The sequence below is a fragment of the Akebia trifoliata genome, chromosome 12, assembly GCF_017979445.1.
Source record: "Akebia trifoliata isolate Shusen 1 chromosome 12, ASM1797944v1, whole genome shotgun sequence".
Classification (NCBI taxonomy): domain Eukaryota; kingdom Viridiplantae; phylum Streptophyta; class Magnoliopsida; order Ranunculales; family Lardizabalaceae; genus Akebia; species Akebia trifoliata.
Window position 1 is genome coordinate 16,536,215 of NC_141386.1, and position 13,505 is coordinate 16,549,719.

Genomic DNA, 13,505 nt, shown 5'->3' on the forward strand with positions numbered 1-13,505 from the left:
TTCTTTATCCAAAAATTCGATTCAATTTTCTATCGATCAAAATTTTTATTTCAAAAAAATCCAAAAAAAAAATACTACTAGATTCTTGAAGTCAGCACAAACAAAATCCTAAAGTTTGAGTCAATTTCATCAAAAAATTTCTACGCCACCTGGGTCAATTGTGGCATCGCGGTCAAACCTCCAAATTCGCACTTCAAATTTTGCAGAGTATTTCTTCAAACTTTTGGATTTCAATGAATATATAATTTTTTTGGAATTCTAGCTTTGATTTATTTTCTGTTTTCAGTCAAAGGATTCGACGAGGAGCAACGTGGTTGGAAAATTTTATTCCACCACCTGGATCTGATTCTTTGAAGAAGAACCAGGAATTTTTTTTTTTTTTGTTTAAAGGAGAACTACAGTAGGATTTTCTTTTTAAAAAATTTTAATTTATTTTTAACTATTTTGATAAGGCTCGGATTGTAATAGAATTAAGGGAGGACGACAGTGGGATGTAATTGTCTCGATTCCTCAGGTTCGTACAACGAGTTTGATGTCAGTGGCCCGAGTCGACTCAACTCTATCATCACCCGTCTAGAATGGGAGGTAAAACTCAAAACCCCTATGCATCCCTTGTAAGTGAGTTTCTATATTGAATTTGAGTGATTTAACTGCACACTTCCGATTGCACATTAGTAAAAAGGTCACCCTTACGAGGATGACACTAACAACATTAGAATCGGATTTCATCACCGCATTCTTGCCCTATTAAGAAATTAATTCACACAAGCCCAAATTTAATTAAAATCTGATTAGACTAGACCATAGGTGTAGGCACCCCATTTTTGGATTCACCTGATTAATCAACTCATCAACCCGATTGCAACGGTTCCCAATGATGGATGTTTATTCCAATACTTTATTTTGTTACCAGATATGTTTTAAAAATCCGGATGAGGTATCTTAAATTAACAAAACTGTAGAAATCACGCTACGCTAGGAAAATATAATCCCAAAAACATAGAAATCATCATTTTTCAGATAAAAAGAAGCTTCACGATAAAAATCACTAAAAAATGACCAAATTACCAAAATACCCCTAATCTTAAAACATTCCTAGAGCCTACGTTACGCTTAGAAAAACCCTTTTACACATATAAAATAACAAATCGAAACCAAATAAATCATTTCACCAATTTTCACAGAATTTGACAAAATTACGAAAATGCCCCTTACAAAGTTCACGACCATTTCACAAAAAAAATTTCATAAATGATAAAAATCAACATTCCCATTGAATTTCTTATGAAAAAATGATTCCAAAACATCCTGGAACATTGAAAACTGACTTAAAATGCAAAAAGTCCTCTCCGAGGGTAAAACGATAATTTTACAATTTTAATAATTAAAATTTTAAAATTAATTATTAAAACATTAATTAATGTAAAGTAAATCTTAAAGTCAATCAAGTAAGACTAAAGTCAAGATCTTAAAGTCAATCAAGTAAGACTAAAGTCAAGAAATTAAAGTCAATTAAGTAAGACTAAAGTCAAAATTTAAAGTCAATCAAATAAGACTAAAGTCAAAATTTAAAGTCAATCAAGTAAGACTAAAGTCAAAATATTAAAGTCAATAAAGTAAGACTAAAGTCATAATCTTAAAGTCAATCAAGTGAGACTAAAAATCAAAACATTAATAGAATTCTAATTAAATAATAACTCTATTTAAAACAATTCTAATAAAAATATAATTATATTTAAAACAATTCTAAATAAACAATAACTCTCTCTAAAAGAATTATAATTAAACACTAACTCTATCAAAATAAGCACTTAAAAAAATCTATAAATAGAGGTCCATACAACCTATTTTCGTATGAAAAAATAAACTCAAGAAAAAATAGGTTAAAAAGCTTCCCTAGCCTCTCATAAACCCTAATTTTGAAGTCCTAACTCCTTACCTAACATCCATACCCTAACTTTAGCTCAAAAAACACCTAGAAATCCTTCCAAAATACCCTAAAAATCTATTAAAAAAAATATTAGAAAAATTCAGAAAGAGATACTTTGTGTTGGAGATCCGAAACGAATCTGGTGACAGAACGAAGCGAGGAGTGCTGTACGGAGAACTATTCTACCAGATCTAAGGGAACAAGACCGTTGTCTTCGTAAAGATAAAGATTTAAATTTTTTTATTGATTAGGTCTTTTTAGCAATGTAGTTCTATTTGAAAATTAATAGAGACCGACGTTTACCGGGCGGGGTTGGTGCCTAACACCTTCCAACCCTGTAATGTGATCCCCAAACTCAGTTATTTTTTAAGTAGATTAGTTGTTTTTATCCGTTTAGAGTCGATGTTCGATTCATAAATCGCAATAACTAAGTGACGACTACCAAACCTCAAAGGTCAAAAGTGGATCTGCCCACCCCGCGGATCGAGGGCACTTTCAATAGGTCCCATCAAGTTCAATAGGTAAAGCTAGCCTGAGTTTCACCAATTGCACTTCTTGATCGAAATCAGTGCTTAAGCGTAATTCTGTCTCGTTGTACCCTACTGTACTAGGGGGATAAACTATGTCTATTCTAGACAAAATGGTGATTTAAGAGTGCCTTTACTCAGTATCGTGCACCACTATTCATCTAGGGATTAAAGTGGCTGATTTCGATTTTAGATAACTAGGTTGGAGGCTCAAGCTATCCCTTTGAAATAGTTAGGAGTTGTCTAATTTAATAGGAACCGATAAAGCACGTCTGAATTTCTCTCTATTTTCTGTGCGAGTCCATAGTATATATTAAAATAGATACATAAACTCAAGCAAACTTACATCGTCATGGAGTTTAGGAGAGAACCGTGGACCCTATGTGTTTTATGTCATAATTATGTTCATTCTATCGAGTGTTGTCCGAGTCTACCCATGATTCGTAATTCTCAAAATTCTTATTGGATACTGATACCTAGTTCGTTTAACCAACCATACCACGTAGACAATTGATTTTTCTCAGATACCATACCTAGTTAGAACGAGTTCACTCAAAGTAGTCACTTAGGTAACCATGAGGATTTTTATATGCACGACACCTCGAGGATGAATTTTTATAATTTCCAAACAATCCTATGACTCTCAACAATTCTTCAATTATAGAGCTACAGAGCCTGAGTCAACATCCATTCATTCATATTTGTTTTCTCCTCCAACTTCATCATTGGAGTCCATGATGACTGAGTTCATAATTCAACAACAGTTCAATCACCAACAACAACAGCTTCAGAACATTAGTCAAGCCTTAGTCGAAATTGAGACTCAGTTGAGTCACCCTGAACTACCTTTAGAAGAAGGGCAAATTGATCAATTCAAAACTGAGGATATCTCAACATCAAAAAATCCACCATTTTTCCAAAGTAACCTTAGTGACTAGTTCCACTCGTTATAGGATTTCGATGATTGTCTATCAATAACTGATAACCCTATCTCAATGAAAATTCAAACATAAATCAATAAGGTTACAGTTCCAATCGAAATAATGATAAAAGTCCAACTAGGTCCGTTCACAGTGCCTTTAGAAGAAAGAAAGAGTGATCAGTTTTCAAATGAGATAGTCCTTGAGAATCAAATTGTGCTTCAAATTCCCAATGAGTAAGTTGATTGTACAAATTTGGTTAAAAAAATTGATCCACCATCAGAGAAAACTATTGTTCAGGAAGAACCAAGGATGAACTCTAATTTGTTAGTCATACCAATTCCAATCACTACCAATCCAACTTCATATCCTATCCAGCTTATCATTTCGCAAGATTGTAAAGACCCTCCCTGTATTACAACTTTTATTCTCTTTGGGAATATGATGACTAAAAACTGTTTCGAAAAGGTGATGACGTTAAGAACTGTGGACAAATGAAGGTTATTGATTATCTTAAAAAACCATTATCGTGTCCTAATGATAATCAAAATCTGCATGCCTATCATTTGGGGTGGTAAGTCAATCGTGCCTATCATATATGGTGGGAAATTGATCGTTGTATCTATCAAATTAAATATTAGGAAAATTCCTAGAAATCAAACCTTTTGATAGGTCCGACTGAAGACGTTAAACTTAGCACTGCTTGGGAGGCAACCCATGTATTTTTATTTTTGAATAATATAGTTAGAGTTTCTTTTTAATTTTAGGTTTTCACGTAGGAACTTAGTCTCCTTCTTTATTTGAACTCACCCGAAAAGAGTACAAGGGTTGAAAACTTCAAAAGATTTTCCAAGGAAAAAAATTTATTTTCTTGAGAAATTTCACTTAAAAACCTTCAAACCCTAATTTCTTTCTCATTCTTTTTTTCCAAGATAACTTTCAACCAAACCAATTAATTAGCACTACTAGGACTGCAGACTAGTAAGCCATTGTTGATTGAGTAGAAGATATAGATAATGGCCTACATTGAAGAAAGGAAGAAATGTACAAGTGCACACGCCATCGAGAGTTTAGATTTAGATTAGGATATCTTTCTTAGATTATGATGTTTTTAATTTCTTAATTAAGTTGTTTTTCAATTTTAGGTAGGATTTCTTTTATGCAAAAACTGCTTCAGAAATTATCATTATTATAACTTTCACTATTTACAGATTAGTTATAACAAGACTTTGCACATTAATGCCCAATCCGTTTCATGTGTGATCTAATATTTTTCTCTTTCCTTACTGCTTGCATATTGTAGACAATATGTCATTTAGGTTTGGGGGTATTAGGTTAGCTCACAATTGCATTGCCTTTCATTGATATTTTAGTTTCATGTTTATTTCATTGGTAGTTTAGTTTCATGGTTTTAGAAAAAAAATTAAAAAATAAAAAATATTTAGTACTTTTAAATATTTTCTTCGAACTCTTTCTATGTACTATTTACATATGAATTTCAAATTTCAGGCTCATGTCCTAATTTTTTATCATAAGTTCTATTTGATTATTCCTCATTAAGAAAATCAAAAGAATACTTTGAAAATTTACGACACTTCTGATTAGTCAAAAATAAGATTTTATGAAACAAGTGTTGACTCTCTTCTCTCTCTAGAGTGTTAGGGGACATCGAGTCTAGTGAACTATGACTTCCTTATTCTTTGGTTGGCTAGTTAGAAGAAAAATAGAACTTGAGATAATATGACTTGGACATCAACCGTAGGATTAGATTAGGTACCTTGAAAAGGACTACCTACTCTTTGTAAAAAAAAAAACAGAAAAAAATGGTGATATGTGCAAAAATTGAAAAATAAAATCAGAAAATGGTGAAGTGTGAAAAAGTTGATAAAAGAAACAATAGAAATATAGGAAAAAGACCAAATCAAAGCAAAAAAAAAAAATGCTTGAGCTGAAAAAATACAAAAAAAAAAGAGTCCAATGTAGCCAAATAAAATAGTTCAATAGGGTAAAAGCCATCAATGGTCAAAATGGGAGTAAACTGGAATATCACAGATAAAGGCCCTCAGTCGTATTAAAGTGAACATCCACACCTCTCACAATCCCAGATAGGATGCTTAGTTTCGAGTTAGAACTGAGGTAGAAATGACCATTCATAGCAATAAGGAGGTGAAATCTTGTTCCTAAAAAGATGTTGCTTTTAAAAAGAAAAATCATAAAAATTGCACAAGCACTCAAGTTATCTTTGAAATTTTCTAAAATAAGGAATGATAAGCTAGAACTTTGCTCAAACGTATGGACTTTTGATTGATTTATGAAATGTCGTTATGTTCGCTTTACATACTTTGACTTTGATTTTAATATTTTATAAAGTGTTGAAATTTTGTAGGTATATTATCTACAAACCCCTCATGAGTCAACCTCATCCACTAGGGGTAACCTAAGAGTTTAAGGGCTTGTTGCATTCGTTAAATGCAGTCGTGTAACCTACGAAAGTGGTTTGTAATTTAGTTTTTACTTTATTTTTACTTGGGACTAGTAAAATTTAGGTTTGGGAGTGTGATCAGTGTCTAGAAAGTGGTTTTTAGAGCCTTAATTACATAGACTTTATCACTAAATCATACACTAAATCTTCTAATTGCATATAGTTCATTGTTAGACCATAATAATTCTTGTTTTCAATTTAATTATGTAATTCGGAACTAATTACTATTATTTACATGTAACAGGAAATATTAGTAGAGTTTCAAAGTGAGTTAGGAAAATTCGAAGTTACCACTATGATCCAGGATCCAAAACAAGATCATGGACCAAAATTAAAGTCAATTGACCAAAATTTTATCGCGACGCCTGGTCAACGGCGGCAGCTCAGTCAAAGAAGAAAGTCAAGCCTCGAAATTCATATTGAAGCTTGGGTACTGAAAGACATTCGTATTGAAGTAGGACTTTGGTATTTTTGTAATCACGAAATATTTATGAAATCCTAATTACCCAAGAAACCCTAATCTGATCTTTTTATAACTAGGAGACTAGACTAAAGGGCATCTCATCTCCAATCTCCCCTAGATCAACTTTTCTTTTTCTATTATTTTAGTTTAGGTTTTATATTTTTCTTTCTTAATTTTATGAAAGTTGTAAGTAAGCTCTGTCGATTTCAAGTCAATAAGTTGTTAGTATTTTACTGTTCTCATAATGATTTAATAATTTTATTGTGATAGCGTAGGTATTTATTATTAGGTTTAATATTAAATATTTTCAAAGTTTTGATGGTCTCTTTCTTTGATAAGTTCAAGAAGAATCATGTTCTACAAAGAATAGTTAATATTTACATAATAATCTCGATCTAAACTATTACATAATTTTGATCTCGTTTATATTTTAACTGCTTAATTTTTCGATCCACAAACATTAGTTTTATTTAGTGGATCAAGATAAATAGAGAACTAGAAATCACTGATAAAGCTTGTGAAAGTGGATCCAATTGATCTACACCTCTCTCTCTCGTATTTTTAAGTTTTTATTTTAATAGTTTATTTTAGATAAATCATCTCTTGCAAATTATTTTTAAATTTCTTGTTAAAATTGAATTGGATTGAAAGTAAAAAAATACTTTGGATTAACGTTGTCTCTATGGTTCGACCCTTGTTTGTCAAGATTTTCTTTTGTTCCTTATTTTATCATCATCTACAGCTCAAACAGGATGCATAATGATTTATTAGGTCAAATTGGATTAATTGCTAAAGCTGATTTAAGAAAGCCCTAAATTAGGTTTGATATTGAATTTCAAATTGGATTTTTTTTATCAACGTGGAGTTGAAGGTTCATCGGCACGGAATCGGATACTGATCAGCGTAGAGCTATAAGTTCATCGGCATAAGGTCGGAGTTTTGTCAGCACGAAGCTGAGGTTTGCACGGAGTTGAAGGTTCCTCAGCATAAAATCGGAGAATTGTTAGCATGGAACTGGGGTTCGTCAACTTATAGCTAAGGGTTCAACGGTATTGAGCCTTAGGTTTATCAACATGAAACTAGATTCGTTGGAGAAGAGCTGGATGTTAGTCAACACGGAGTTGGGGTTTGTTAGCATAGAGCTAGGGGTTGATCGGTATGAAGTCGTAAGTTTGTTAGCACAGAGCTGGAGGTTTTTAGTACAGAGATAGTGGTTGTTGATTGTGGGTAATAGCCCCTTTTTAGGGTCGATAAAGATGAAAGACCCAATTAGGGTCAACGAAAGATGATAGACTTGATTAGGGTCAAGGAAGAGGCAATCCATTTAATGGATGCGGACCCAATTAGAGGCAAGGGGTGGCGAATAACCCAACTAGGGTCAACTTGATGGATATGGACCTAATTAGGGTCGAAGAAGAGTGATTGACCCAAATAGGGTCAACTTGCTAGATATGTATCCAATTAGGGTCAAACAATGTTGATTGACCCAATTAGGGTCAAACAAGGTTGATTGACACAATTAGGGTCGACTTGATAGATGTGGGCCCAATTAGGGTCAAGAAGTGGCGAAGAACCTAATTATGGTCAACTCGATGTGTGTGGACCCAATAAGGGTCGAGGAAAAGTGGATGACCTAATTAGGGTCCATTTGATGGATATAGACCCAATTAAGGTTAAGGAGTGATGAATAACCCAATTAGGATCAACTTTATGGGTGTGAATCCAATTAGGGTCGAGGAAAAGTGGCTGATTCAAGTAGGGTCCATTTGATGGTATGGACCCAATTAGGGTCAATTTGGTGAATATAGACCCAATTAGGGTTAAGGAGTGGTAAATAACTCAATTAGGGTCAACTCGATGAGTGTGGATCCAATTAGAGTCAAGGAAAAGTGAATGACCCGATTAAGGTTGACTTGATGGATGTAGACCCAATTAGGGTCAAATAAGGTTGATGAACCCCATTAGGGTCAGGTTTGTGGATAACGGACCCAATTAGGGTCAGGTTTGGATTGTGGGCCTGATTATGATTCATAGATTAGAATGGGACCAACAAAGATTCGTTGTTGGATGATGATCGAAGTCTTAAATTGAGTTTGTCAAGTTTAGAAATTGAAGACTTGGGCCTACAATTGATTATTTTTGGTATACAATACACTCCAAAGCCTATAGCAAAGTTGAGATTGTTTTTGGTTCGGTTTTAAATAGCAGATGAGTAAATTATTAAAATCCATTCTTCAAAAATGGATAATTGTAAGTTATAATCATCTGTTATTCAAAAAAGGATTTCCACAAATTATGCCTATCCAATTTTCAAAAACGGACCAGAAATATAAAAAAAAAATTCAAAAAACCTATCATGGGCACAATGCTCACTAATTTTAAGTACATTATTCATTGTTGTTGTTCTTGGGTCAAAAATTTTCAAAATTTTTTGTATGGCCTATGCAAAGTAAAATGAGTAAACTTGAAAATGCTCTCTTTTTACCTAGGGAAGAGTAAAATAAAGAAATCCTAAATTTATACAATTTTGACTTCATGGGCTTCAAAATAAACTTTATAAAGTTGTCTCCTTGGGTCAAAAAAATTACAACGACGAAGGGGTTGATAAATCATTTCCCCAAAACTTATGTCCTACGCCTCTAATCGTGTGTAATGCATGCGGCTATAGGTGGCTTCATTGTTACCCATTCTTCAAACTTTGATGCATACCGAAGTACATACGTCCTAGGTTGGTGATTAGGTTGGATGTGTTCGTCTTCGTAACTAAAATAGACAATCTCGAATCGTGAAACTACTAGGCATCCGGGTTTTAAACTTTCATAGGTAAATGAGGTTTGTGTAATAGGCTATGCAAGCGCAAGTACACAAGTGCATTTCAAAAAAAAATAAAAAATATCAACTCCCTTACTAACATTCAACCCACAAAAGAAAATGAACAGATTACAACTATTCCCACATAAATAAAGTAAAAAAAATATCAAACAAAAACAAGGAATAAAGATGTTTGTAAACACTTATCGATTATTTTATTTTTTTTGAAATTTTGTAAAACAACCAAATAATTATAGTTTGAACCCGCAACCTCCCCAGTGGAGTCACTAAGTTGTAGACATGAGAATATTCATCTTAGAACCTCAATGTTATGTTGTTTGGAGTCGCCACTATTCTTTTTTGAAAATGGGTGTGAATGGGCGCTCGAATCAAATTTTTAGAAAATTCATTTTTCATAATATTATAGTAACTCTCATTCATGGAAAAATGTATGGTTTACCTAAGATCTAGATAAGGGAATTCGATTAGAGAATGTGGAAGGTGTTAGGCACTCCATTCTCTCCACTTAGGATGATTACATTTTTACAGTTGACCATTTTGAATAGTTAACAAAACACCAAAAATGCATGAGATGCATGAAGTGGGTGTGTGCACATGGTAGGTATGTACCTCTTTGAAAGAGGATTTAATGTTAATGTTGACATGGGGAATATCCTATGAAAGAGGATATCCTATGGGGTCATCACATTTTATATGAGTTGAAATGTTGGTTTAGGATTTTAGAAAATTTTCATTTATAGAATTTTCTTAGATTCATAACCTTGATGCATGCATTCTTGGTTATAAACTTAATGTTTTAACCCCATCAAGAGAGTTATACATTTCTTTATCATGGCCAAGCATGTATGGTGTGTGTGCATAGTGTACATATGATGCATGAGAGGAGAATGGGTTAAAAAAAGCTTCAACCTCTATCCTTTCGACCAAACTGCCTCAAGCATTTCATGCCCAAGGTTGAGGTTCAATCTACCCGGGATGAAAGAGGGTTTTTCCATTACATTCTAAAGGTTTCTAAAAAAGAAGAAGGATAGAATAAGAATATGTAATTTTAAAAATAAACTAGATCCTAACCCACCTTGTTTCTTGATAGTCTTGAATGAGCTTGAGCCTTGATAGATGAACTTGAGGGTTGAATGATTTAGTTGATGGTAGATGGTTAGAAGATGGGAGAGTTGTTAAGTTGAAAATTGGAGATGAGAGAAGGTTTGAGAGATGTAGTAGGGATTTTGGTAGAGTTTTAGGTTGAAAGATAGGGGCTTGAAAACATAAATTGCTTATAAAAAATGAGTATTTATAGAATTTTTAGAAAAAATTTGGGGATAAAATGATCCAATCCTAAAAGTAAATGGACTAATAGGAGAGCTCCATGTATGTACTTGACGATTTCTATATTTTAAGGGCTAGGATTGGAAGTTCTTTAAACTTTTGGAATTTTTACCAAAGACCAAAGTACTTTGGTTTGACCACACTTTTTGATAAGAGTATTCTTGGATTTTCACAATGGGAGTTGACCCTACAATTAGATTAGAGCATTGGATATTGGGAGCTTATGAGAGACCAACATGTGTCATCTTTAAGGGAATAGGCTTGGCATGGGTTTGGGTTTGGATATTTGAGCTAAGTTTGAAAATGGGCTTGGTGTTGGGTTAAGAGATGGGTAATGGATTGGTTCATGGCTTAGGGGATTGGGTATATGGATGGGCTAGGGATAAGGTTTGATGTATGCATGTATGCATGAAGTGATGTGCCAAATGACAATTTTTATGCAATGTGAGCCCATTGAAAGGTTTTGGATTTTTAATTGAAATCAACTTGAGAGTTTTAGAAATTCTTAATAGATTCATGCAAATTGGGGTATGTCTATACAATCGTCGTAATCACTCAGGTAAAAGAAAAGGTATTTTTTTTATTATTCTAAATTTAGGTTATTTTTGCAATGTAAATATTTGAGAAGAATAGAAATCGATTTTCACTGGGTGGGATTGGTGCTTAACACCTTCCAATCCCATAACTATAATCTCTTCGTAATTTTGTGTTCCTTATCTAGTAAGAGTCATTTTTTTGTTCCTAAACCATAAAACTAGGCAACGACCCCTTAAAGAGAAAAATCATATTTGTACCTGCGAATCAAAGGAACTTTCACCTATCCATGCCCTCCTTTAATGCTATCAAAGTTAGAGCTACCAAAGACTGACGCATGGTACCCCTTGCTGACATGTGACAACTCTAGTGCCCCCACATGATAGGTGGTCGGGGCGCCACATGGTAGGCAACCATTTTGCCACATAGTAATATCGATCGTATCTAAAGTAGTCATTCTCTTTTCCCTGTCAATTCATATGTCATGCCTATACTATACGATAAATGGAAAAAAATTGAAAAAATTACTTAATCGACCCTAATTTAAGGTTTTCTTTCTTAGTCACCTTACAAATGTCATGTCATGTTTATACCCATAAAAAGTTTTCTTTTCAAATGACCTTAAAAATTTTAGGAGGTATAAAGATTTCAATTAAAGTATCCAAATATCCGTTCTCACCTGTTTTTTTATGACATGAGTTCCGGACACATAGGCTAAACTAGTAGGGCGAGGCAATCGGCCTCTTAGAACACCATATCTTACCCAAATCCCTTGGGTACATGCAATACCACACAAACCAAACATATTAGGTAAACAGGGATAAATCCCTATGGGTAGCCAACAAAGGGCTTGAACTCAAGATCTCTCCCTTTTTGGAGGGATGTCTTGACTACTGCACACCAAGTTCTGTCTTGTTTGTAGGTGATGTGAAAAAAGAGGAGCATTCCTCTTGTTTATAAGTAAGTGGTAGACGTGCAAAAATTGGCTTGTCCGTACCTAAGGTGAGGACAAGCCAAAATTTGACTTGTCTATGTATGAGGTACGAACATGGTGCTTATGGACTAATTGGAAAGACCTATAGGTCTTAGTCCTCTTTTTATGGACCTTTGAACCTTTTTGTGTAAAATCCTCGGGCCAAACTTCTTCTGTAAGATTTTTTGAGCTCCCAAACTCGATTCAGATAAAATGAAGTGTCTACACTTGTTATGCATAATAAAGATCCAAACTTGAATCGTGTCACATTCACTGATTGTAAGAAATTGAAAAATCCAAATTCTCATCAAGCCGACACTACCAGAACAACAATCACAAACTTCCCAATGCCTTAAACACTACGATGCACGATAAAAATCCAGAATCTCACAGAACTTAAAGATGAGATAAAAACCAAAAAGATATCAAGAGATTTTCTCTTAGGCATGGGTCACAAACCCTATTTATAGGAATATGGGATTATGTAGATTGTAGTCTCCTAATCAAATAGGGACTCAATCTAATTATAGGCTAATTAGGTGTCCATATGGGCCTAATCCTATAACACATACTCACGTATATTAGGACTCCTCTAGGAGTTAAAGTCCTAATTGTATATACTAATAATTAATATATACATATATATTTATTTATTGCATAAGGGTTCGATTCTCGATTTGAATCAGACCAAGTTGCACCCCTAGTCAGAATGGTTAAAGGATTGTTTCAATACAAAATTTCTTTTTTATTGATGTGTGATAATTTTTAAAGGTAAACTACCAGTTTATGCTGCATTTGGAAAAGCTGTGTAATGGCTAAATTCATCCGAACACATTCCTTTTTTAGGAATTTCAATGTTTGGTATCATTAAGAAGTTTTTTTAGTTGTCGATTCATTCATAAAAATTAGCCGAATCTCTCGACTACCAACACTTCACCGAGCCTCCACAAAATCACACAGTTCCGCAAAAATATAGTAGAGAAAAACTTGGTGCCATCTTTCTCTCTTGAGGTTCTCTTGAGAGGAAGATAATTCTATGAGTAGAGACGGTAAGGGTTTGTTCACTTTGCAGTGAAAAATCTGTGGTGGTGAAGATTTGAAATAGCTCGAGAGGTGCAGAGTTCCATTAGTAAAACAAATTTGAGCTCTCTGAACTAAGTACTTTCTCCACTAAATAATATTTGTGAACTCTTATATTGGTTCACGTTGGTATCTGAATCTGAATTGATCTCGAGACCTAAAAACAATGATCTTACGGTGGTGGTGGAGGAGGTTGGGTTAGTGACACGTAGAGGGACTGAGAAACGGTTTGGTCGATGTTGGTGGTGGTGGTGGTAATGGAGATCAGACATGGTGGAGGACTGGTTTTGGGGGCCTTTCGTTTGAGAGAATTTGAGGTTGTAGAAGGAGACTGGAAGGTTAGTTTCTGAATAGGTGGTGGGAGTGTAATTGAGGGAAGTAGGTATGGTACTTGAGAGAAGAAATTGGGTAGATTTGTTAAGGTGGGTGGAAATGATT